The sequence below is a fragment of the Mus caroli genome, unplaced genomic scaffold (genome assembly GCF_978045245.1).
Source record: "Mus caroli unplaced genomic scaffold, Mus_caroli_1 scaffold_9, whole genome shotgun sequence".
NCBI classification, from domain to species: Eukaryota; Metazoa; Chordata; class Mammalia; order Rodentia; family Muridae; genus Mus; species Mus caroli.
The window spans coordinates 127353504-127378933 of NW_028227264.1; the positions used below are offsets into that span (position 1 = coordinate 127353504).

The 25430-nt window shown below is 42.4% G+C and overlaps 1 pseudogene; it reads left to right on the top strand.

The window, feature by feature from the left end:
* Window positions 1-267: 267 nt before the first annotated feature.
* The window catches only part of LOC110303347 (retinol dehydrogenase 16-like), a 40040-nt pseudogene continuing 14877 nt past the window's right edge, over window positions 268-25430 (top strand).

The window sequence follows — 25430 nt, forward strand, 5'->3', positions numbered from 1 at the left end:
TTACACTTCCATGCTGCTGTTCATCACCAAAGGAAGTCAGGACCGGAACTCAAACAGGTCAGGGAGCAGGAGCTGATGCAGAGGCCATGGAGGGATGTTCTTTACTGGCTTGCCTCCTCTGGCTTGCTCAGCCTACTCTCTTATAGAACCCAAGACTACCAGCCCAGGGATGATCCCACCCACAAGGGGCCTTTCCCCCTTGATCACTAATTGAGAAAATGCCTTACAGTTGGATCTCATGGAGGCATTTCCTCAACTGAAGCTCCTTTCTCTGTGATAACTCCAGCTGTGTCAAGTTGACACACAAAACCAGCCAGTACAATTGACCCCTTGTCAACTTGACACACAAACACATCACTAGTAAGCCTCAACCCTTACATTCTTATTCATCCCCAAGATCTAAATAACTTTAAAAGTCCCACAGTCTTTATATATTCTTAAATTTTCAATCTCTTTTAAAATCCAAAGTCTTTTTACAGTTAAAAGTCTCTTAACTGTGGGCTCCACTAAAACAGTTTCTTCCTTCAAGAGGGAAAATATCAGGGCACAGTCACAATCAAAGCAAAAATCAATCTCCAACCATCCAAGGTCTGGGATCCAACTCACGATCTTCTGGGCTCCTCCAAGGGCTTGGGTCACTTCTCCAGCCATGCCCTTTGTAGCACATACGTCGTCCTCTGGGCTCCAGATGCCTGTACTCCACTGCTGCTGCTGCTCTTGGTGGTCATCTTGTGGTACTGGCATCTCCAAAACACTGCATGACCCCTTCAGTCCTGGGCCTTCAATTACAACTGAGGCTGCACCTTCACCAATGGCCTTCCATGGCCTCTCACAGTGCTTAGCTCAGCTGCTCTGCATGACCCCTTCATGCCTTCAAAACCAGTACCACCTGGGTGACCCTTACACATTACCAAGTCCTGCTGCAGAAGGAGTACAACCTTGCCTATCTCTGGAACACAGCCTCTTTGTGCTTTCAGAAAACACTTCCCAGAAGATGTCACCTCAACGATGCTGGTCTCTTCTTAATCACCGCTAATTTCGTAGCTCCAGCTAACCAGCATCAATAGTCCCAGTAATGCAAAGTTTTTGCTTTAGTAGTTCTGGTATCTTGTTAATCACAGCTGATTCTTCAGCCCCAGCTAACCAGAACTACAAAATCTTCACAATCAAAACAGCAACGGCCCTGAAAAGAGTCTTTAATTTTCCCTCTGAAATTTCACAAACCAGACCTCCATCTCTGCACTGTTCTCAACATTATCTTCCAAGCTCCTACACAACATCTGACAGAGCTCTTAACAACGAATGGATCTTCAAGCCCAAAGTTCCAAAGTCCTTCCGCAGTCCTCCCCAAAACATGGTCAGGTTGTCACAGGAATACCCCACTCCCAGTACCAATTTGTTTTAGTCAGGGTTTCTATTCCTGCACAAACATCATGACCAAGAAGCAAGTTGGGGAGGAAAGGGTTTATTCGGCTTACACTTCCATGCTGCTGTTCATCACCAAAGGAAGTCAGGACTGGAACTCAAACAGGTCAGGGAGCAGGAGCTGATGCAGAGGCCATGGAGGGATGTTCTTTACTGGCTTGCCTCCTCTGGCTTGCTCAGCCTACTCTCTTATAGAACCCAAGACTACCAGCCCAGGGATGATCCCACCCACAAGGGGCCTTTCCCCCTTGATCACTAATTGAGAAAATGCCTTACAGTTGGATCTCATGGAGGCATTTCCTAAACTGAAGCTCCTTTCTCTGTGATAACTCCAGCTGTGTCAAGTTGACACACAAAACCAGCCAGTACAGCTCCTCTGTTCTTCTTTATGCATGAAGGAGAAAGTGTTGGTTGGGAGGGGTACACTGCCTTTTGGGTGAAAGTGCTTCCCAACCTGGCTGAACTGGACTCCTGACCCCAGTAGATGGTTCTGTTTCTATCTGCCTCAGGAGATCAGAACAGCCCAGAGATCAGAAGAGCTGCCTTGTTAAATATTCACATGGTCTGGCCAGGAATGGGATCAGCCCACCCTCCTCAGGACAGAGTAGAGGAACAGCTGGGCACTGTCCTTTGGCTTCTGTGAGAATCTCAGGACTGATGGATGGATTCTGAAAACCTCCATGAATCAACGAGGTATCCTGAAACTTCTCTTCAGCCCTGTGGCTCCTACAACAGAGCCACATCCACTTTCCTATTCTCTCTGACTTTACCCAAAAATTCCAGGATCCTATCTAGATCCTCCTATTTTCCAGAAGAGCTTGATCCAACAAGAGTGTCCATCACTATCAGGGTTGATAAGGAGAGAACTGTGGGAGAGAAGATTGGAAAATGTCCATAGAAGGAAAGCTCTACTGTACTCACTGTTGAAGTGAGAAAAGATCCAACAGCACCAATATCTGCACAAACTTTGGTCAAGAAAGCCTAGTACTACATTTTACAAGATGCAGTTTAAAGCTAGGATTCTGGGGACATGTTGTGTGTAATAGCCACATGAAGAATGTCCTATTAGTTTCTGCACAAGCGGGAGCAGAGACAGAAGTGGAGGCAGGATGACAAGGAATATCAGCCATAAGTTAAAGAGAATCAGGCACAGGAGAGAAGGAACAGCAGGGTAAATGCAGAGCAGATCCAGGGGCAGCTGCCTGCTTGGAGAGAGAGTGGCCCAGCTCCATATTCACAGATAACAAGGCCCATACCTTAAGGCAAAACTGTTATAAATCCCTTATTGCACCTCTTCCTGATAGAACCATGGGTCTTTATTGAGGCTGGCCAGCAGCCCACATTTCTGGGTTCTAGACTGGGAGGCAACTTGGAACCTGGAAGAGAAGAGGGAACTAGGTGGCACAAGAAAGAATGGGACCAAGATATCAGTCTGATCAAGGTTCAATTTTACTATTCTGAGACACTGGGTTATGAAGAAGGGGAAGGGGCCCATAGCCACCAAATCATCCTTGGAGTCCAGTTTCAGGTGACCATGTACGGGCTCCGGAACAGCTAGGGGGCAGGTAGCAGCAGTGGGAGTGGCAGACAGATAGGGTGGCCGGCTCCACCCCTGATGCTCTCCTCATGCTAATAGTCAAAACTGATCAGCCAGATTTCAAGCTGAGGGTGTTGGGGGTTATATCTCCTCCCTGTTGTTAATATAAAAAAGAAAAGACTGGGCTGAGGCATAAAATTTATTTATGCTTTATAATTCTGCCTGAATTCTTAGGGCCTAGTTAAGAAACCTGTCTCAGTGGGATTTCCTAACTTTTTTCATGGTAAACCCTATTTGGATAAGATTGTGCTTTCTGTCCTAGCAAACATCTTGCAAACTAGCCCAGAGCTGTTGGCTCCATCTTTTATAATGTTAATTGGTTACTGCATAGGTAACTTCCTTGTTGAATTCTTACTGATTTCCAAGTAGTCAGCTTACAAGGTCTTCCTAGGGTGTTGGAACACTGGCGAAGACTAACTGTATCAAGATATGAATTTTAAAGGCACTATAGTAAGATAACACTGAAGGAGAGTACATGGATCGTCCTCAATAGCCATGGATGACAGGCAGGGAACAAAGAGGAGGGGGTGATGTCCTGCTTCATAGGACAAAGCCATTTGGCTTGTTAGGGTGGGAGGCTGTGAAGGGTTTGCCCTTTACACAGTATGGTATCCAACCTCTCTCCCCACTATGAATTAAGCTTAATAAGGCCATACTTAACTGAGGTGATCAAATGGTTTTCTCATCCTTAGATGAGTGGGCATTAAACATGGCTGGGGGAGCATTGACCCGATTCCTCCCGTGGATGGTGTCATGATCCACAATCATGGCTCTTGGTATCTTTTGGGGAGGGGAGGCAGAGCCTTAGAAATATATTTTGGATTGTAACTGGAACTAGATACCAACTTCCATCCAAACCGGATGTGTCTCTCAGGGAACTCAGAAATGGTCAAGTTAGACCTACCTTTCTCTGAAGTGCTTTGCCTTGGATCCACACTGATACCCATAGAGTATTCGTATTATCACGAACTAGCATGCACACTTCTGAGTACTGTGCAGCTCCCAAGGGAGAATTGTCAACCTCAGATTGAGTAAGGCCTCTATAAGAATTATGTCACTAGTAACATCACAATTTGTGGCTCTTAGGCTATGTTAGGAGGTGGAGGTCACCCTCCTCATCCCTAATCTCTCCACAGCCCGAGGAACCAAGGGGACCTTTCAATAGCAGCAAGGGTGGAAAACCTGAGACCAGCTAAGGTACTAAGCCTGTCCTATGAGAATAAAAACAACATTCTTTTTATATCTGAATTTTTTGCCTTTCTAGCCCTAATAGCAAACCTTAATCTCAAACCAGATCGAAAGCCACAATATGTGCTGGAATGCCTTTAGAATGAAAATTAGTAGCTGCCACCTGCAGGCTCTTGGAGGCAGGGATGCATGCCCGCTGCAGTCAGGATGAAGGGTGTTGATTGACCTGCTTATAAAACAAAAATCTTAGACAGTGAAAAGTAACATTACAAAGCTTCTTTTGGGGAAGTCCAGGTACTTTATTCAGTTGCAAATTAGCAAGGCTCAAGCTCAGTCTCAGGCCTCCTAGTGGGACATTGCGCTCTATTTTCTTCTTTGTGAAAAAACACAGACCGAACCCCTACCCCAGATTAGAACTGGATCTGGACTCTTCCAATCATTAGTTAGTGGGTCCCTCTATTTTACCATGGCATAAGAATTAGAAGTAACTGGATGCCAGTGGCGATCCACTGCAGACTGACCTTTAATATCAGTTTGCAAAAAAATTAGAACAAATAAAGCAAAGGCAAGATATACCTTTGGTCACTTTGGGGGATATAACTGCCCCTGTTTTGTCTTAAATGGCCAGAGAATCTCGAAGTGGAGGCTGTGCTCTAAATTAACTTGCTATGTAATTAAGAATTTTAGCTATCTACAAAGAAATCTCTAATATTGGACTAAATATTAGACCAGTTTAAGATTGAGTTAGAATAACTGGTCACAATGAAGAAAAGAGAAAAATCATTATGACTCTATTAAATGACTAATCGTACTAAGTCAGAATATACAGTCTCTGATGTTCTTTTGCCATAAAGTTAAAAGGCTTGAAGCTAGTCCAAACTGGAAAATGTCAAGCAAGGATGGGTCTAAAACATGTACCCAATTTAGTTTCCTAGTCACTTCAATCAGGGCACTGAGTCAACTCACCTGCCAGCTCATCACACAAATTAACCATCATGCTCCTGCAGAATTCTGTGGAGAGAACCTATGTTTTCCCCTTCCCTAATAAGGTAGCTGTTTAGGATCAAACCATTAGCCAATAAGTAGATCCTTTTAAGATACTATAAAGCATTTATTAAATTCTTTGAGATCTAAATTTCAAAATTCGAAAATAAATGTATGATTTAAATAGTGTGCACGGGAATGCACTAAATAATTTGTACGTGGATATAATTTCCCCCTTCTTTGTCTTTTAAGAAGTTAAAGCTTTAAGGTTTCACAATATCTTGTCCTTAGAATTAATAACTTGTTGACAAAACATCTCAAATACTTGACTGTATTCATGTAACAAGGGCAGTGACAAATTGCACTTTCAATTGTTTCTCTGAAGGAGCGGTTGTAACTAGAAAGCCTGAAAGGTTATTAATAGTCACATGTGCATAATTTATTTATTTATTAACTAGAAATAAGTATTTATTTGGAGCAATTTATTAAGTAAAAGTCCTCAAGAATTAACACTATTATGTGGAAACAAGTAGTAACTGAGGACACTAAGAGGAATTATACATGCACAATGTTCAAGAATACTAAAATATTATCTTAAACCATAACTGTACTGAATATACAAAAAACGAGGTTATATATACAATCTATCATATCTGTATGACCTATAGACTGCCTGAGATATAAATCTAGCATGGCAATGTTTTAAGATGTGCAGGCAATCGAGAACAATTTATTAAATATCTAAAAACCGCCTTCTTAAAAGGATAGCATTTTTTTTCTATGAGGCCGGCCAGCAGCCCACATGTCTGGGTTCTAGTTTGGGAGGCAACTTGGAACCTGGAAGAGAAGAGGGAACTAGGTGGCGCAAGAAAGAATGAAACCAAGACATCAGTCTGATCAAGGTTCAATTTTACTATTCTGAGACACTGGGTTATGAAGAAGGGGAAGGGGCCTATTCCCGCCAAATCATCCTTGGAGTCCAGTTTAAAGTGACCACGTGTGGGCTCCAGAACAGCTAGGGGGCAGGTAGCAGCAGTGGGAGTGGCAGACAGATAGGGTGGCCGGCTCCTCCCCTGATGCTCTCCTCATGCTAACAGTCACACTTCATCAGCCAGATTTCAAGCTGAGGGGGTGGGGGTTTACAGTTCTTGAGAGAACAATGACAGACTAATTACTTACTGGTTGGGAAAGAAAGTGGTGGAAGTGTCAGATAAGGGAACTGTGACAGCATTCCTGAAGGAAGGCACCCGTTTTATTTTGAGCTGAAATCTGAGAGTCATTCAGGTATTTCTCAAAGCCAGGAGCCATATTCAAAGTTCCACACACTACTCTAGAGGTTCTGTAGAAAATAATCAAGAATTCCTGGCTCAGGTAATTCAGAGGCACACATGGAGTTCACAACTTAAAAAAAATCTATGCTCATATCTGCCCTAAAGCAGGTAGATAGGAGAAGGGCCACTTGAGAGTCTAAAGTCATTTCCTTCCCCAATTCAGGTCTGGGAGTCCTGATTTGTCTGGGATCCCAGTCCTATCACCTTGTATTCCTTTGAGGTCAACTTATCATGTTTTGGGCTGGCCCTTCTATCTTCCATGACTTGCTGTATTAGGAGGGCACCAGCTCTCCCTGTCCTCTCCTGTAAGTTGTCCTAAGTGCAAGTACAGGTTACCAATAGATTCTGATTCTGTTCAAAAGGTCCTGCTTTGTGGTTCCAGAGTGCAGTATGCAGAGGCACAAGGTGCGTTGGTCCTGAACCATGGGCCCTGTGTAATGAACGAAACTTGTATTCCCACATGAGTCCAGGAAGCAAAGATTATAAGAGAATATATCGGTGTTGTTTAATATCAGAGGTGTTTTTCTTGGCAGGGATATAGGTAAAGTGAAAGAACATTGATGACTTCTGCCAAAAGCCTATTAAAGTTGAGAGTCATTGGGTAGAAATAATTATAAAAAATGCAGAGGACTGTATGTGAGCAGGGTGGCGTCCTGGATGTCTACACCTTCCTGTGTGAGTAGAGGCCAGGCTCATTTGACACAGAGTATCTCTTTCTCTGCTTGACTTCTATAAACCATGTGGCTCTACCTGGTGTCACTGGTGGGCCTGTGGACACTCCTGTGCTTCTTCAGGGAGAGGCAGGTGGTGAGCCATCTCCAAGATAAGTATGTCTTCATCACAGGCTGTGACTCAGGATTTGGGAACCTGCTGGCCAGACAGCTGGACAGGAGAGGCATGAGGGTGCTGGCTGCATGTCTGATGGAGAAGGGAGCCAAGGAGCTGAGGAACAAGACATCTGACAGGCTGGAGACAGTGATCCTGGATGTCTCCAAGACAGAGAGTATTGTGGCAGCTACTCAGTGGGTGAAGAGCGTGTTGGGAACAGAGGTACCACTGAGAGTCCTGTCTGTGCTGTTCATTTTCTGTCTTTGTGTGAAGGGAAGGCCTGTGTAGTCCTGAAAAGATTCCTGGTGGGAGTCAGGGTGGAGTTGGTATAAGTGCAGGTTCTGCCCTTCTCCAGCATATTAGTCTGTCCTCTTACCTCTACACTGAGTCCTCCAAGCTGTGTGTTCCTAGTCAGCTGGTGCCTTGGGAAGATTTCATTTGCAATTGTTTTCTGCCCTCTTTGACTTTGTACGTAGAAAGAGATGTAGAAAGAGGGCATTGTTTGCTGTTGAGTCCTAGGTTTGAGACTGTGAGGAGGGAGGAGAGCTCTGGGCTCCTGGGATCTGGTCTCTGTGTGAAGGTCATGTGCCAGCATGCACCGGCTCTCCCTGTTCTGGAACATGTTCTCATGCACTACCTGTGCACCTTGGCAGGGAGAGCCATAATCATTGCCATGCTTAAGCCCAAAATCAAGGAAAACTTAGGACAGAAAAAGCTAGGAAGTGGTCTCTCTTTCACCTAGAAACACACACACACACACACTAACTTGCCTTTTCATCTGTTTCTCCCTTTTTCTCTCTCCAAATATATGTTTAAAACATTAAATTTATTTAAAAAAATGAAAGAAAACAGTTATTGTTCTAAACTCTAGACTTGTCAAACTATAATTAGCATACAATTTGCTATTCAGTGGATACAAATTAGTTAACCCTTTGACTTGTATGTATAATGTATATTCATTCTTTCCAGTTTAAAAAGGCAAGCAACGTTACCACTTAAAGAACATTTTTCAGCAATAATATACAATGAATTAAAATAACTTGACCCTCATCCAAGCCACATTGCATTTAGCAGGCCTTAGCACTGGGTATTGCTTGTTCCCTTGGCTGCTGGTCACCATCTGATGGATGTGTTTCTCAACTCTTTCCTGTTGGCATCAGCAGATGGTGCCACCACACTGAGCTCGTTCCATTGTCATAAGAAGTGTCTTGAAGCTGTGCATGGTGGTGTAATCCTTTAATCCCAGCACTTGGGAGGCAGAGGTAGGTGGATTTCTGAGTTCGAGGCCAGCATGGTCTACAAAGTGAGTTCCAGGACAGTCAGGGCTATACAGAGAAACCCTGTCTCGAAAAAAAACCAAACAAACCAAACCAAAACAAAAAAGAACTTTCTTGAGATACTTCTAGTTCATCCCAAGTCTGCAAGCATATGTTTTTTGGGTTCCAAGAATCAAAAATCTACTTTGTATATTTTTATTAGATTTTTCATCCAAACAAATATATTATATTTCATTTTCCCCAACTTCTCCCAGGTCCTCTCCATGTCCCAGTCTCTCTCTCTCTCTCTCTTTCTCTCTCTCTCTCTCTCTGAAAAAACAAAAGCAAACTTAAAAATCCCTAGGAAAAGTAACTCCAATAAATAGGAAAACAATCACAATCACAATCACATAAAAAACAAACAAGAAGAAAGATGTAAAAAATCCAGAAGAAAACTCGATGAAAGAAATGCCAGCTCCCCCCCCCCTTTTTTTTTTTACCTAATTTCATGACTTTTATTTTGTGGAGAAACAAGCTCTCTTGTGTATGAGGCTCAGTGCGTGGCTTTTCAATACCTATGTTACTCTTTCCTTCTTAATCATGATAGCTCCCAAATAACTGAGACTGAACTATGTATTTAACATGCTTAAAGGGCAGAATTACTAAATAATATTACTCTACTTCCTCTAACCTAATCTACCAAGCTCCCAGCCAAAATTGTGGAGATAACATTCCAGGCTTTCTCTGCTCCAGGTGTTTTCTTATGGTGTCTCCTAGACTCTCTGCAGGTGGCTAAGCCATACCTCCTCTTCTCCAGCTCCCTCCCCTGGCTGGGAGAAGTCCAGCCTGTTCTCTCCCCTGCTCAGTCTTTGGTTGTTAAGGTCCCTTTAGTGACACTTCAGGGAACAATGGGAGAGCTGTTGTTTACACAAGTTTGCACCTGGATAGTGTCTGAATAAGGATGGTAAGCAGATATAGTGGCCAAGAAATCAGCATTTGAATCTTCACACAGTGCACAATAAAGTGATAACAAGGCACCATTGACACTACAGTGCAGAAAACTGTTTCTTCCTTGGATAGCAGTTATCAGTTACAAATAGCTGCTTGCTTAGAGGTTAGACCATGTGTCCACTTTCCCTGCTCAGTGCTGGCTCCCTGTCTCCTCGAGCCTGTGCAGGTGTTATGTGTGCTGCCAGAGTCTCTGTGAGTTCATGTGAGCAGTAGTCCTGATGTGTCTGTAAGACAGCCTCCTTGGAGTCACCCATCACCTCTGGCTCTTAAAATGTTTCTGTCTCCTCATATTTATAAATCTCTGGGCCTTGAGGAGAGGGGTGTGATGAAGTCATCCCTTTTAGGACTGAGTGTGTCAGAGTCTGTTCATTGTGTGTTGTTGGAAATATTTTTTAAATGAACCAGGAGTTTATGGTCTTGAGCCCGCAACTCTCTCCCTCCCACCCCCAGCCTGCCCAGCCCTTTCTGGTGGGCAATAGCCAACCTGTTTTAATCTCATGGGCTGGACCTCCTGAAACCTTTTTACCAACCTTGCAAGATGCCAATGGTGGGTTGTAGTTGTAACCACCTGTGGCCTACATGAACCGGGTACTCCTGGAAGGCTGGCCGGGGCTGAAAGAGAGATCAGACGTCGAGAAAAATAATGAAGCCAAGACAAATTTTCTCTGATCAAGGCCGCGAGTTTACTGGGAGACTGCTTAAAATGGGGAAGGCCCATCCCCCGCCAATCCATTCTTGGTGCTTGTAGCCAGCCCCAAGACGCTGTGCAACATGGATTGTCTCAAAGGTATCTCAGCAGGCAGCAGGATCTCAGAGAAGAGCAAGACAGTTGACACACATCAAAAGAAACCAGCCAAGTCAGAAAGCTGCACTGCAGGTGGCCCCACCTCAGTGGCAACAAGGTCTTCACCAGCCTGCTTCAGACTGGGGGAGGCTACAATTCCCCCCCGATTGTATAATAAAAATAGCTGGACTGAGATATAAAATTTATTTATGCTCCATAGTCCTGCCTGGGAGTTATGGTGGCTGGCGTCTGCGCCTGACTTGGGGACTCAGATTTTCCCGAACCATTCTTATCTGTCAAGGAGCATACATGCATCTTGTTTGTGTTTATTTTACACAAACATGGCTCTGTGTGTATTATTAACAAACCACGGCCTCTTGGCATATACCTCTGTCTTAGATTAATATAGTTCTGAAATATGGTTGCCCGTCATTGGCTGACCAGCCCTCATCGCACACCTTGTTCCCAAATCAGACCAAAGGCACAATATATACTGAATATGCTTCTTCATATTGATAAATTTCTGCCACCTGCACTTGCTAGAGGCAAGGCTGCGTGCTTGCTGAAATCAGGCTGTAAGGAGAGACTGACCCACTTGAAAAACAAAGTCAAGATAGTTGAAAAACAACAGGATAAAAGCTTCTTTGGGGATGTCCAGGTACTTTATTCAGTTGCAAATTAGCAACGCTCAAACTCAGACTCTGACCTCCCAGTGTGGGGGAGATGACTTTGAGAATTAGCAGAAAGGCTGAAAATTCTCTGAGAGTAGAGGCTGTGCTCCAAATTAACTTTTTCTGCTAAAAAGGATTTTTAGCCATCAACAAGGTTAGAATCTTACTAGAAGAATCAGGATCTGTGTCCACTTTACAAACCTTTCTTTCAGGCAGCCATCTCAATCCATCTTCTTTTTGTGGAAAAAAAAAAAAACCACACGGACAGAACCTCTTCCCCAGTTTAAAATGTGGTCTGGACCATTCCACGTATTAGTTAATGGGTCCTGCCATTTGACCATGGCATAAGAACTGGAAGTAACTGGATGTCAGTGGCGATCTGCTGCACACTGACCTTTAATATCAGTTTGCAAAAAATTTAAAACGAACAAAACAAAAGCAAGATGTGCTTTTGGTGACTTTCGGGGTATAACTGCCCCTGTTTTGTTTTTAAAAGCCAACTTTTCAGAGTGTGATGAGCATGTTCACCAATTCCTTGTCCCATGGGGTTATAAGAATTCCAGTTTTATGTTTGATACCAAATTCCTTACAAAATGAAGTAAACTTGTTGCCAGTATAGGATGGCCCATTATCTGTCGTAATGAGTTTAGGCAATCCCATAGCATTAAAGGCTTGTAAACAATGATCAATTACATTTCTAGAGGCCTCTCCCATATGTAGAGAAGCAAAAAGAAACCACTTGAAAAGGTATTAATAGTCACATGTGCATAATTTATTTATTAATCAGAAATAAGAGTATCCATTTGCAGCAACTGATTAAGTATAACTTCTCAAGAATTAACACCATTATGTGGAAACAGGTAGAATCTGGGGGCACTAAGAACATTTTTTTTTTTTTACAACTTGACATGCACATTCTCTAAATATACTAAAATATTATCTTAAGCCATAACTGTTTTGATTATATAAAGAACGAGATTATATGGCCAATTATTTTTGTGTAAAGCCTGTAATCTGCCTGAGATATAAATCTAGCATGGTCTTGTCCAGGCAACCTAGGACAAATTCTTAAATGTCCAAAAACAGTCTTCTAAAAAGAACAGCATTTTTTTCTTATGAGTTGTATATGTATAAACCATTGCAAATTTGAGAATTTATAGTATCTGAGGGATGAACAATTTTAAGCAATTGTAAGCTCTGAGATGTATATTGATAAATATACAAATTAAAGCTTGATTGTTCAACATTTTAAAACACCATCTACAGCACACAATTTAATTATCTTTACTGAAGCAGGAGGAAACTCAAAAGAATGAGCATATGATCCAATTCACATATACTTTTCTCCCATAGAAGGACTGTTTTTAAACACAGTAAATGGGATGTATGCATGCATGAATTTATAGAAGGTACAAAAGCATGCATAAAAATAATTTTTAACTTATCTTTAGGATAGTGATTATCAATTTTATTTAAAATGATGGTATGCAATAGGCCAAATATCAATTTTCTGCAATAACCAATTTAATTGCAATTTGGAACAAGGAACAGACACTTTGCCCGGTTTTTAAGATACAATTTTTTGTTATAGTTTTTCTAAAATATATGAATTTATCTTACAATTCTTTATTAGCACCACATCAGCCTTAATAGGATGTTAAAACTTTACTTTGAGGTGAAGAAAGATGATTTTACATTAATGTTTTATCTTGCTAAAGAATTGCTGTGGGCACATTTAATAACCATAACTAAAATAATCAGCTAATATTTAATTACCATTGATTATAATTGATAACAATTATAAAAGCTTCCTTTATTTTCTGCAAAGCCTTTTGTTTTTTACTAGTTAATTTGTGTCTTTCAAGATAACATCCAACAAAGGTTTAAGTCACTTTAAGACCTTAAGGTGAGGTGTTGCTGTGCGGTGGTGGTGCACGTCTTTAATCCCAGCACTTGGGAGGCAGAGGCAGGTGGATTTCTGAGTTTGAGGCCAGCCTGGTCTACCAAGTGAGTTCCAGGACAGCCAGGACTATACAAAGAAACCCTGTCTCCAAAAAACAAACAAACAAACAAACAAAAACCCCAAAAAACAAAAAAGGTGAGGTCTTAGCCAATTAACCTCTTGGAAGCTTTTGAAAATACAATTTTGAAGCAAATCAATTTTTCATTCTTAGAGTTTCTGTACCACAATTTTCTAGTATAACTAAAAACCTAAATATTAAAAAGATATTGCCTCTGAATCTTTTCTGGAGCAACAGCTGTTCCCCAGAACTTTAAAACTCATTGTGTGAGAGCAAAGATTTGAAGTAAACTTCTCTTTAGAGGCATTAGCTAATAAAATACTTTCCACTTAGGAAACAATATACACTTGTAAGGAGCCGCCCTCACATTGGCCATTACAAGATGGCGCTGATGGCACTGGCACCTGTGTAAACAAACCATCTGCACATGCGCTGGGGTAGTTTCCCACCCCATGTGCTCTGCCTTCCCCATGACGACAACTCCGGCCGATGGGCTGCAGCCAATCAGGGAGCGACACGTCCGAGGCAGAGGACAGTCCTCCATAAAAGGGACGGGTTTTCGCCATTCAGAGGATCTCTCTATCAATCTCTCTCTCTCTCTGGCCATCTCTCTCTCTCTGGCTCCCTCTCTGGCTCTCTTCGCCACTGGCTCCTGATGGGGTAAGCAATAAAGCTTGTGCCGCAGAAGATCCCGGTTGCCCTGAGTGTGATCTTACCAGGGGGAACACAAAAGCGCGCGCAATAAATGGCGCCGAAACCCGCGAGCTACTACATCACGGGGAAGGAGCGGTTAATGAAGTGTTCCCGGAAAACAGACTGTTGAGAAGGATCCAGTGTGGATTCAGAACTCTTCAGCTGGGGAACTGTGGTAATGAAGTGTTCCCGCAAAACAGACTGTTGAGAAGGATCCGGCATGGGTTCAGAACTCTTCAGCTGGGGAATGGAGCGGAACCAGAACTGTGGGGACGGGACGCACGTTACAGCTTTACAAGGTATGTCTGGTCTTGAACTTTCTCTAGTGTTAAAAGCCCTTTTATTTCTTTTCACATGTCAACAAGTGGTTAAGGCAGGATGGAGAATTCTGGACAAAATTCAAGACAGTCTATCAGAAGTAAAGCAGGGAGAGAGAGCAGGAGCAAAGAGGAAACATGGTGCACCAAATAAGTACACAGGCCTTTCCACGGGTCTTGAACCCGAGGAAAAGTTAATGTCAGGGAAGAATACCTGGGGAGAGATTAGAAAGAAAGAGGAGAAAAAACAAAGGAAAAAAGAAAAGTTAATGTCAGGGAAAAATACCTGGGGAGAGATTAGAAGGAAAGAGGAGAAAAGAGATGAGTTTAAAGAGCCAGTTCTTAGTAGCTGTAAATCAGATGAAAAAATTAGCCCTTCTGAGAAGACAGACTTAGAGGAGGGAGCAGCTCGTTATGAGAGAGAAATGCGAGCTTATAGGTCAAGAAAAAAGCCAAAAGCAGCTGGCAAAGGCCAGCTTGCTGCTTGGCCTCAAGGTCATAGTGCACCTCCGCCCTATGCGAGCCCCCGCCCTGCGTAGTGCGTCAGCCCTGTGCAGAGAGGCAGTGTGTGGACTCGTTCATTTCAAGAGAGGCACAAAGGAAGATACAACAGGCATTTCCGGTCTTTGAAGGAGCCGAGGGTGGGCGTGTTCACGCTCCGGTAGATTATACACAGATTAAAGAGCTTGCCGAATCGGTCCGTAAATATGGAGCCAATGCTAATTTTACCTTGGTGCAGTTATACAGGCTTGCTGGCGAGGCATTAACTCCTGCTGACTGGCAAATGATTGCAAAAGCCGCTCTCCCCAATATGGGCAAATATATGGAATGGAGAGCTCTATGGCAAGAGGCTGCACAAACGCAGGCCCGAGCAAATGCTGCCGCTTTGACTCCAGAGCAGAGAGATTGGACCTTTGACCTGTTAACGGGTCAGGAAGCTTATACCGCTGATCAAACAAATTATCACTGGGGAGCTTATGCCCAAATTTCCTCCACGGCTATTAAGGCCTGGAAGGCGCTCTCCCGAACAGGTGAAGCCACTGGACAATTAACAAAGATACAGCGGCTGAATGTCATTGTTCAGAGCCAGATAGGCCCAAAGAAATGGTTAAATGGAAAGATGTTTTAAGTAACAAATGGAAAAGACCGGATCCTATTTTGATAAGATCCAGGGGAGCTGTTTGTGTTTTTCCACAGAATGAAGACAACCCATTTTGGATACCAGAAAGACTCACCCGAAAAATCCAGACTGACCAAGGGAATACTGATGTCCCTCGTTTTGGTGATGTCCAGTGCGACAACAACAAAGGGAGAGCAGCGTTGGGAGATACAGAATTGGACGGCTAAATTTGAACAGACCCTTTGAAAATTGAGACTTGCCCCACGCACTTGGACCTGTCCCTGACCTAAGGACTATCTTTTCAACATTTTCCTTCTTTAAAGAATGGGTGGGGGTGGAATTATTTGGAGCTGTTCTTTGCTGTGGATTAGTGTTGCTTCTCTGATTGGTCTGTAAGCTTAAGGCCCAAACTAGGAGAGACATGGTGGTTATTTCCCAGGCGCTTGCAGCACTAGAACATAGTGTTTCCCCTGATATATGGTTATCTATGCTTAAGCAATAGGTCGCTGGCCACTCAGCTCTTGCACCCCACGAGGCTAGTCTCATTGCACGGGATAGAGTGAGTGTGCTTCAGCAGCCCGAGAGAGTTGCATGGCTAAGCACTGCAGTAGAAGGGCTCTGTGGCATATATGAGCCTATTCTAGGGAGACATGTCATCTTTCAAGAAGGTTGAGTGTCCAAGTGTCCTTCCCCCAGGAAAAACGACACGGGAGCGGACCAAGACCCCTTCAGGTGATGAGCCTGGGAGGAGGTTTTGTGTAAAGCCCCTATTTTTCACACTGGGGATTTGACCTCTATCTCCACTCTTATTAGAATGGGTGGCCCATTGCTCTTAAATAAAAGAAAAGGAAGAGATGTAAGGAGCTGCCCTCACATTGGCCATTACAAGATGGCGCTGATGGCACTGGCACCTGTGTAAACAAACCATCTGCACATGCGCTGGGGTAGTTTCCCACCCCATGTGCTCTGCCTTCCCTGTGACGACAACTCCGGCCGATGGGCTGCAGCCAATCAGGGAGCGACACGTCCGAGGCGGAGGACAGTCCTCCATAAAAGGGACGGGTTTTCGCCATTCAGAGGATCTCTCTATCAATCTCTCTCTCTCTCTGGCCATCTCTCTCTCTCTGGCTCCCTCTCTGGCTCTCTTCGCCACTGGCTCCTGATGGGGTAAGCAATAAAGCTTGTGCCGCAGAAGATCCCGGTTGCCCTGAGCGTGTTCTTACCAGGGGAACAAAAGCTCGCAATATACACTGAAACAATATACACTGAAACAATATACACTGAAAGATTCAAACTCATAGCTTCTTGTATAGAAATAGAGACAATAAAAATTTTTCTTATGTAATGTAAAGCTATATTAGCCATACCTAGAGGCAAATATTTCCAGTGATTACCAGCTCACTAGAAGCAAACCCTTTACAATTATCAGAATGCAAAGGAAAAAACAAACTTTTAAATCTATAATAACTTTACATGAAGTAGGCAAGCCAGATTGTAATGTCATTATAAGTTCTACAGACTGATTGACCTTTTATAAATTCTGAATTTAGGCATTATTTAGAACAACATCTGGATAGATCTTTAACAAAGTAGTATAGCCCAAAAGAATTTCTCCAGAAGGCAGGGAGAAGCAAGTTTCAAGAACTTCCTTAGGCACCGTTTGCAAAACAAAGAAACATTGCACAAGCTTCCCTGCAGCTGTTCTGAACTTTACATTAACTCAAACGTAAACATTTTTTAAATCTGAGCATCTTGGCCCTCCTGCAATGAGGACAGATTCAAGAGGAACAATTCAACTGTCTATGCCTCTAATTTTGGATAGTCTTTCTTAAGATAACTTATAGTTAAAACTTTCTTTATAACTTTAGTGCTGTGAAAAATTGCTTGTACTGTAGTCTCCTGCCAGGCAGCAATCATAGCCAAAATTTACTGTCTGAGGGTCTAATTTATGTACAAAACCAAACATATCTAGATAACTCTGTCTTGGTTTTGTATGGCTAGATGGCTGAAATGAGCTGCATTAGCGCTCTCATAAGATGATTACTCTTGTAATAATCTTAACAAAATCTGGATGAGTAGAAAATCTTAAATTTGCGATCAAACTACAAGCTGCAGTCAATGGAACACTGGCAACTTTAACCATAATTTTTAAGTTTCTTTTGCAACATTAGGGTATTATCTACAACCTTGGGAAAGCAAAACCCAATTTCAAAACAATTTATCATCTTTAGAATCAATATTAGAAACATTACTATCATGTTATGAAGTTTAGCTGCCAATTTATACCTATGAATGCATGACAGTGCAGATTTTAATGCTTCATTAAAGAGACATGGTTTTAAATCTTATCTGTGAGGCTACCTTTTAGGATAAGAATCACATTAAATATTATCTCAACTAGAAGTATCCTTAGAGGCCTAGTTTTTTGGCCTGCTTTATGCCACGTATTTGAAAGACTCCAAACCTGAGTTACCAATTTAAAGCTGTCTTGCTACCAATGTTACACCCTTTTAATCATACCCAATAACTCATAAGCTAATATTCTATGATGAAGACACACAGAGCATATTACACCTTTAAGTCCAGTAAATACCAAATTATGTGGCTACAGGAATCTTATAAATTTAGACCAATCAGAGAATTTTACTTTTTCTAGCTATATTTATAAGACAAAAAAGCACTTTGTCATTTGCTAAATACAATAATCATGATTGCAGAGAATTTTCTAGGAAAAAACCAACTATCATCTTATTTGCCTTAGAACTAAGAGGTTGCAGACTCCTTTTCTTTAAAAACAGTTTTTCAACAGGGGCTCTCCTGCTGTGCTTGAATCTTGGCTAAAGTGTGGACCACTCTTGGGCTTTGTTGAACCAGCAGATAAAGTCTTAGCCATTTTTATTTTCCAACATGAAACACAGAACATTCAGTCATTCAGACAATGAAACAAAATACACATGAATTGACACATGAATGGATTGGTGCACCAGACATTAGGCAACACAAAGAGGGCAGAGAACTTTTCCTGTAGGGGCCAGAGAGAAGGCCGGATGTCTCCGGATTTCCCTGTGTCCCTGGGAGATTTCTGAAATCCATTTTCCTTTATTTTATTTTATTTTATTTATTTTATTTTATTATTTTAATATTTTAAACCCTATTCCTCTCGCCTGATGCAGTTCTTGACTGTGGACAACCGCCTGATTCGAAGTTTTTAGTTTCACACATAGTTTGCTGCCAAACCCTAAGTGCAATCAGCGCCGGGTCAGCACTGTTCCAACTTAGTCCGTATCCTATCGCACCTCCAGCAACACTTTAAAAAATTAAGTTTAAAACCAGCGCTAGCATAAATGCCTGTTGCTCACTGTGCCCGGCAAGATCTTCTTATTCTTCTCTTCTCGCAGAGCTCCACATAAGACAGCGGTCCCTCAGTGTTTTCCCACCATTTCCAGGTCCCTGGTTCAGGCACCAATCTGTAGTTGTAATCGCCCGCCACCTACATGAACCAGGTACTCCTGAAAGGCAGGCTGGGGCTGAAAGAGAGATTAGACGTCGAGAAAAATAATGAAGCCAAGACAAATTTTCTCTGATCAAGGCCCTCAAGTTTACTAAGAGATTGTGCTTAAAAGGGGGAAGATCCATCCCCTGCCAATCAATTCTTGGTGCCTGTCGCCAGCACTGTGCAACATGGATTGTCTCAAAGGTGTCTCAGCAGGCAGCAGGATCTCTGAGAAGAGAAGAGCAGTTGACACACACCAAAAGAAGCCAGCCAAGTCATAAAGCTGCACCGCAGGTGGGCCCACCTCAGTGGCGACAAGGTCTTCACCAGCCCGCTTCAGGCTGGGGGAGGCTACAGTGGGTCACTGAAAGACTCCCGTTTTGGGGAGACCCTCGCTCAAGTCCTGGGATGAGCCGATGCCCAAATAACGCAGGAGAAACCATTCTTGATGCAATATCGCATGAGGTTTATTCGGGAATCAGCATGCTGAGGCCAAGCTTGTAACCTGCACAGGGGCAGAGGAGATGGACCCCCAGCAGTTGCAGTCGAGGGTTTTTAAAGAATAAACTGCAATCCGGGCATGGTGGCGCACGCCTTTAATCCCAGCACTCGGGAGGCAGAGGCAGGTGGATTTCTGAGTTCGAGGCCAGCCTGGTCTACAAAGTGAGCTCCAGGACAGCCAGGGCTATACAGAGAAACCCTGTCTTGAAAAACCAAAAAAAAAAAAAAAAAAACGCAAAATGAGGGGAGAATAAGACCACAAAGAGTGGAGAAGCTGAGTAAACATTGTAAGAATGGGGATGATGCATTACAGCTCATCTCTCACGGAAAGGTTACAGGCTATCTTTGGCAAACATTCTTGGCCCCTTAAAGAATGGGGAAGCTGAGTAAACATCGTAAGAATGGGGATGGTGAATTACAGCTCATCTCTCACAGAAAGGTTACAGGCTATCTTTGGCAAACATTCTTGGTCCCGTACACTATGGGTCAGGCACCTGGGTGAGTCACCCAGTGGTCATTGTTCTCTCAGACTGAAGGCAAAAGAACAAAAAACTCCATGCTGGGCTTCGTTTCTAGGGGTCTAAGAAACATGTTGAGTTGGGGTCTTACATCACAAACAAATCAGTCCCATACTTCAAATTCCCCATGGCCTTTGTAGTGCTCATCAGGCAAACCCACATTTTGCCACAGTACTTTTCTCCTGAGAACCCAGATGAGTGAGTCACTGTGTGAAGGAAAATGCAATACAGACTTCCATCAGAAACAATGGTAACTTAATAGCTGGGCACAATAACTAAAATCCTATCTTGTAAGCCTTACTGTTGGATCTGCCATGAAAACAGTACTCAAAGTACCAAGCCTCAGCTGCTCTCCATGACCCTTTTATACCTTCAAAACCAGTACCACCGGGTGATTCTTACACATCACCAGGTCCAACAATAGCACGAGGTACAATCTTGTCTATCTCTGGAATAGAGTTTCTTTGTGCTCTGAGAAACACTTCCCAGAAGATTTCAGATTTCAGCTTAGTGCTTCTGGCCTCCTCTTAATCACAGCTCCCCCCCCCCCCCACCCACAGTGGTCCCTTCTATCCTTCTATTTGTGACTGTATAGCCAGAGCCAGATGGCCGAAGCTGCTGAGTTCTGCTGCTTGCTGGGCCTGGAACATGGCCCTCTTATTCTTTTACCAGCTTTTTGTTTTCCAACTCACTTCCTAACCTTGCCTGACCTAGATGCTGGGATTAAAGACTTGTAACACCTTGCCTGTATTTAAGCTTTTCTTAACCTAGAACTTGCTCTGTTCCAGGTTGGTCATAAACTCAGAGATCTTCTTGATACAGTCTTCAGGGACCAAAGGCGTGCACTACTTTGAGTTGACCTAAGCTTTTCTGTGACAGCTTGCAGCCACACAAATCGGGTTCCTCCTGAAAAGCAGGCTGGGGCTATAAAGGGAATAGATGGTGAGGAAAGAAACGAGCCCAAGACAAAATTCTGATCAAAGCCCAATGTTTACTAAGAATCTGTACTTATAGCTGGGCGTAGTGGCACACGCCTTTAATCCCAGCACTCGGGAGGCAGAGGCAGGCAGATTTCTGAGTTCGAGGCCAGCCTGGTCTACAAAGTGAGTTCCCGGACAGCCAGGGTTATACAGAGAAACCCTGACTCAAAAAAAACAAAACAACAAAAAAAACCCCAACAACAACAAAAAACCAAAACCAAAACCAAAACAAAACAAGAATCTGTACTTATAAAGGGAGAAAGCCTATCCCCTGCCGATCCACTCTTGATGCCTGTCACCAGCCTGTAAGCAATTAGTCTGACACCACTTATTGGCAGTAAGTTGTCAGTCGCCAGGTTACCAGCTATCTCAGGAATTTCTCAGGAAGGCAGGTTCAATCTCTCAGCAGGTAGCAGCTTCTTGGAGAAGAACAGTGCAGGTGACAGAACAATAGAACCATCTAGGTTGGAAGGCTCCATCCTAGGTGGTCTCATTCACAGTGGCAGCATAAGTCTGATTCAGTCTGCTCAAGCCTGGTGAGGCTACAATTCCTTCCTAAATATATAATAAAAATTAGCTGGACTGGGGCATAAAATTTATTTATGTTCCATGGTCCTGCTTGGGAATTATGGTGGCTGGCAGCCATGCCTGGCTTGGGACTAGATTTTCTATGAACTATTCTTATCTGTCAAGTAAGTATGTGCAGCTTGCTTGTGTTTATTTTGCAGAAACATGGTTCTATTGTGAATTTTGAATAAACCACGGCCTCTTGGCACATACCTCTGTCTTAGTTCAGAAACCTTAGTTGCCCGTCATTGACTAACTGGCCCTCATAGCACACTTTATTCCCAATCAGACCAAAGCCACAATGTATACTCAATACATCTCTTCATATAAATTAACTTCTCCCACCTGCGTGAACCTGCACGCTTACTGAAGAGGAGCCTGTAGGGAGGTGACTGGCCTGCTTGAAATACAAAGCAGAGAGTTGAAAAGCAACAGGATAAAGGCTGTCAGTGAGGAAGTCCAAGTACTCTATTCAGTTCCAAATTAGCAATGATCAAGCTCAAACTCTAGCCTCCAGGTGTGGGGGAGGTGGCTTTGAGAATCAACAGAAAAGCTGTTAATTCTCAGGAAGAAGTGGAAGCTGTGCTCCAAATTAATGCTTCTGGCTAAATAAAGATTTTTTTAGCCATCATCAAGGTTGTAATCATACTTACTAGAAGATTCAGGGTCTGAGCCCACTTGATGAACCAATCTTTCAGGCAGCCATTGTGCTCTGTCTTCTTTTTGTGAGAAAAAAAAAAACACAAACAGAACCTCTTCCCCAAATTAAAACGTAGTCTGGACCATTCCACGTATTAGTTAATGGGTCCCGCCATTTGACCATGGCATAAGAACTGGAAGTAACTGGATGCCAGTGGCGATCTGCTGCAGACTGACCTTTAACATCAGTTTGAAAAAAAAATTAAAACAAATAAGACGGTCTATTCGCCTCTACAATCAAGCTCTCCCAATAATCGTGTGCAGAAGGATCCTGTTGCAGCGTTGTTCTTGCTGGTCGAGTCGGACGCACGCAAGAAGTGGTGCCGAAAACCCAGGACGAAACATCTTCAGGCATGAGCGAAGACCCCCTGCTACAGGGAGGATTCAGAACTGCATCTCGGGGAAGGAGCGGTTAATAAAGGTTCCCATAAAACAGGCTGCTGAGAAGGATCTGGCATGGATTCAGAACTCTTCAGCTGAGGAACGGTGGTACCGGTAAGTATAAAGAAATTAAGGTAAGTCTCTGAGAGGTATGCTTTCTTACGCAGTAGGTCTGGTAGTTGTTGCTGGGTTTGTGTGGAACCAGCTCTTAAGGAAGGGCAGCGACTTTGTAGGAGTACCAGGAAGGCATATCAGAAACAGAGAGAAAGGAAAAAGGAGACGCGCGCAGAAAAATAAGTAACTTAAGAAATATAAACAAAGAGAAAAAGAAAGGAAGCTAAAAATATACAAAGGATAATATAAAATATAAAGATACAAAAGATAATATAAAGATACAAAGGATAATATAAAGATATAAAGGATAATATAAAAAATGAAGAACAAAAAATTAAGTCAATTTACCCTCCTCTCGAGGACTTTGACTAAAGAGGCAGCCTTCATCAAAGGCTTAACGATAGCTCTCAGGGAAAGAGGAGTAACTATTAGAAGCAGCCACTGTGCAGAATACTCAGAAGAAAGAGAAAAAATGAAAATAAGCTATTTCAGAGCCCTCCTAGGGACAGAAGGAAAACGGGAGACATCCTGCTTCCTCTCTGACTTCTATGGAGATATTCTTAGCTCTGGTTAGGATATCTGTGTCCCTTTGAGCTGTCTATTGTCTGTTTTTGGTGCACCAAATTGTCTATATGTTTGTCAATTCATGCTTGGATGATTGAATGATTGTTGTTCTGTGTTTCATGTTGAAAAATATAAAAAGCAGTCTCAGTCTGCACAGCAAAAATTGACAAGTTAGCTGCACGGTGGCTGGGAGTCAAGTACAGCTGAAAAAGCCCTGTTGAGGGCCGATTGCAAATGGAGCTTTTCAAGGGGCAGGCAGCCTTTTGCTTGTAACAGAAAGTTAGCTTAAAATTGGAAACTCAAGATTGGAGTTATTCTAAACAACATAAGAAAACAGGTGATATGCAAAAGCAGTGTACAAAGGGTAGAAAGAGTAGGTTTGAAAATAAAGTACATATCTTTACAAATAGAAGGAAAAACCTTTCAAGGCATAATGGACACAGGAGCAGATAAAAGCATTATATCTAGTAATTGGTGGCCTGCTTCTTGGCCTGTTAATCAATCGTCACATAGCTTACAAGGATTAGGATATGAGGCTACCCCAACTATAAGTGCAAAATCCTTACAATGGAAAGATAAAGAAGGAAGGACAGGGCTGTTTCAACCTTATGTACTCCCTTTACCTGTAAACTTATGGGGAAGAGATGTGATGTCAGCCATGAACTTTATACTGACTAATGATTATTCTCAGAAAAGCAAGGAAATGATGAAAGGAATGGGATATATACCTGGACTAGGTCTAGGAAAAAACTTACAAGGTAGAATTTCACCAGTTAAAGCCACAGTAAAAGCAGATAAGAAAGGGCTGGGTTTTTTCTAGGGGCCGCTGAGGAGCCTTTGCCCATTCTGTGGTGTATGGAGGACACGGTGTGGGTGCCTCAGTGGTCTTTACCCTCTGAGAAATTAAGAGCAGCTAAAGAATTAGTACAAGAACAATTAGACCTGGGACATGTGGAACCCACACAATCACCCTGGAACACCCCTATTTTTGTTGTAAAGAAAAAGTCAGGTAAATGGAGATTGTTACATGACCTAAGAGCCATTAATGCACAAATGCAAGTTATGGGTCCTGTACAAAGAGGACTCCCCCTACTTTCAGCTCTACCTATGAATTGGAGAATTATAGTAGTAGATATTAAGGATTGTTTCTTTTCCATTCCATTAAACAAGAAAGATAAACCTAGATTTGCATTTACCCTACCTTCTGTTAATCATATGGAGCCTGATAAAAGGTATCAATGGCGGGTATTGCCCCAAGGAATGGCAAATAGCCCTACCATATGTCAATTATATGTAGGAAAAGCTTTACAACCAGTTAGAGATGGTTTCCCCTCCTTAAAAATTTGTCATTATATGGACGACATTGTGATTTGTGGACCTGAAGAAGAGAGTATACAGCGAGCTTATGGCTTTCTTAATGAAACTTTAAAAAATAATGGCTTGATTATTGCACCCGAAAAGGTACAGCAGTCTAATGTTAGTCAATTTTTAGGAGCCACTATTACTTTACAGTGTGTTACCCCACAAAAGATTAGTATAAGAAAAGATCATCTAAAGACATTAAATGATTTTCAAAAATTATTAGGAGATATAAATTGGATTCGACCTTATTTAAGGATCCCTACTTCGGAATTAAAACCTTTATTTCAAATTTTAGAAGGAGAATCACATATTACCTCATTGAGACAATTAACACCTGAGGCTTCTGATGTTCTTAGGAAGGTAGAAGAAGCGATCCAAACAGCACAGCTAAATCGTATAAATGAGCAAAAACCTTTTTGCCTATGCATATTACGAACCATAAATTTGCCAACTGCTGTATTATGGCAAGATGGTCCTCTAGTATGGATACATCCACATATATCCCCTAATAAGACTATAGAGCATTATCCCACCATGGTGGCAAATATGGCCCATAAAGGCATAAAAAGTTCAATTACTCACTTTGGAAAAATGCCGGATAGCATAATTGTTCCCTATACTGCTGCACAAATGCAAACATTGTGTGCTACTATAGATGAATGGGTTATTCTTAGATGCAGTTATTCTGGTTTAATTGATAATCATTATCCTAAACATCCTTTATTACATTTTCTGTTATTACATCCAGTGATATTTCCAAAGGTAACGACTAATACTCCTATAAAGGGAGCCATTGATATTTATACAGATGGATCCAAAACAGGAATTGGAAGTTATGTGATTAATGAAAAGGCTGTAAGGTTGCAATTTACACCAGGAGCCCCTCAATTGGTAGAATGTTTGGTGGTTTTAGAAGTCTTTAAAAGATTTCTTATGCCCATAAATATTATCTCTGATTCTGTTTATGTGGTTAATGCTGTACTAACGTTAGAGACTGCTGGAAATTTTAAGCAGTCTAATCCAGT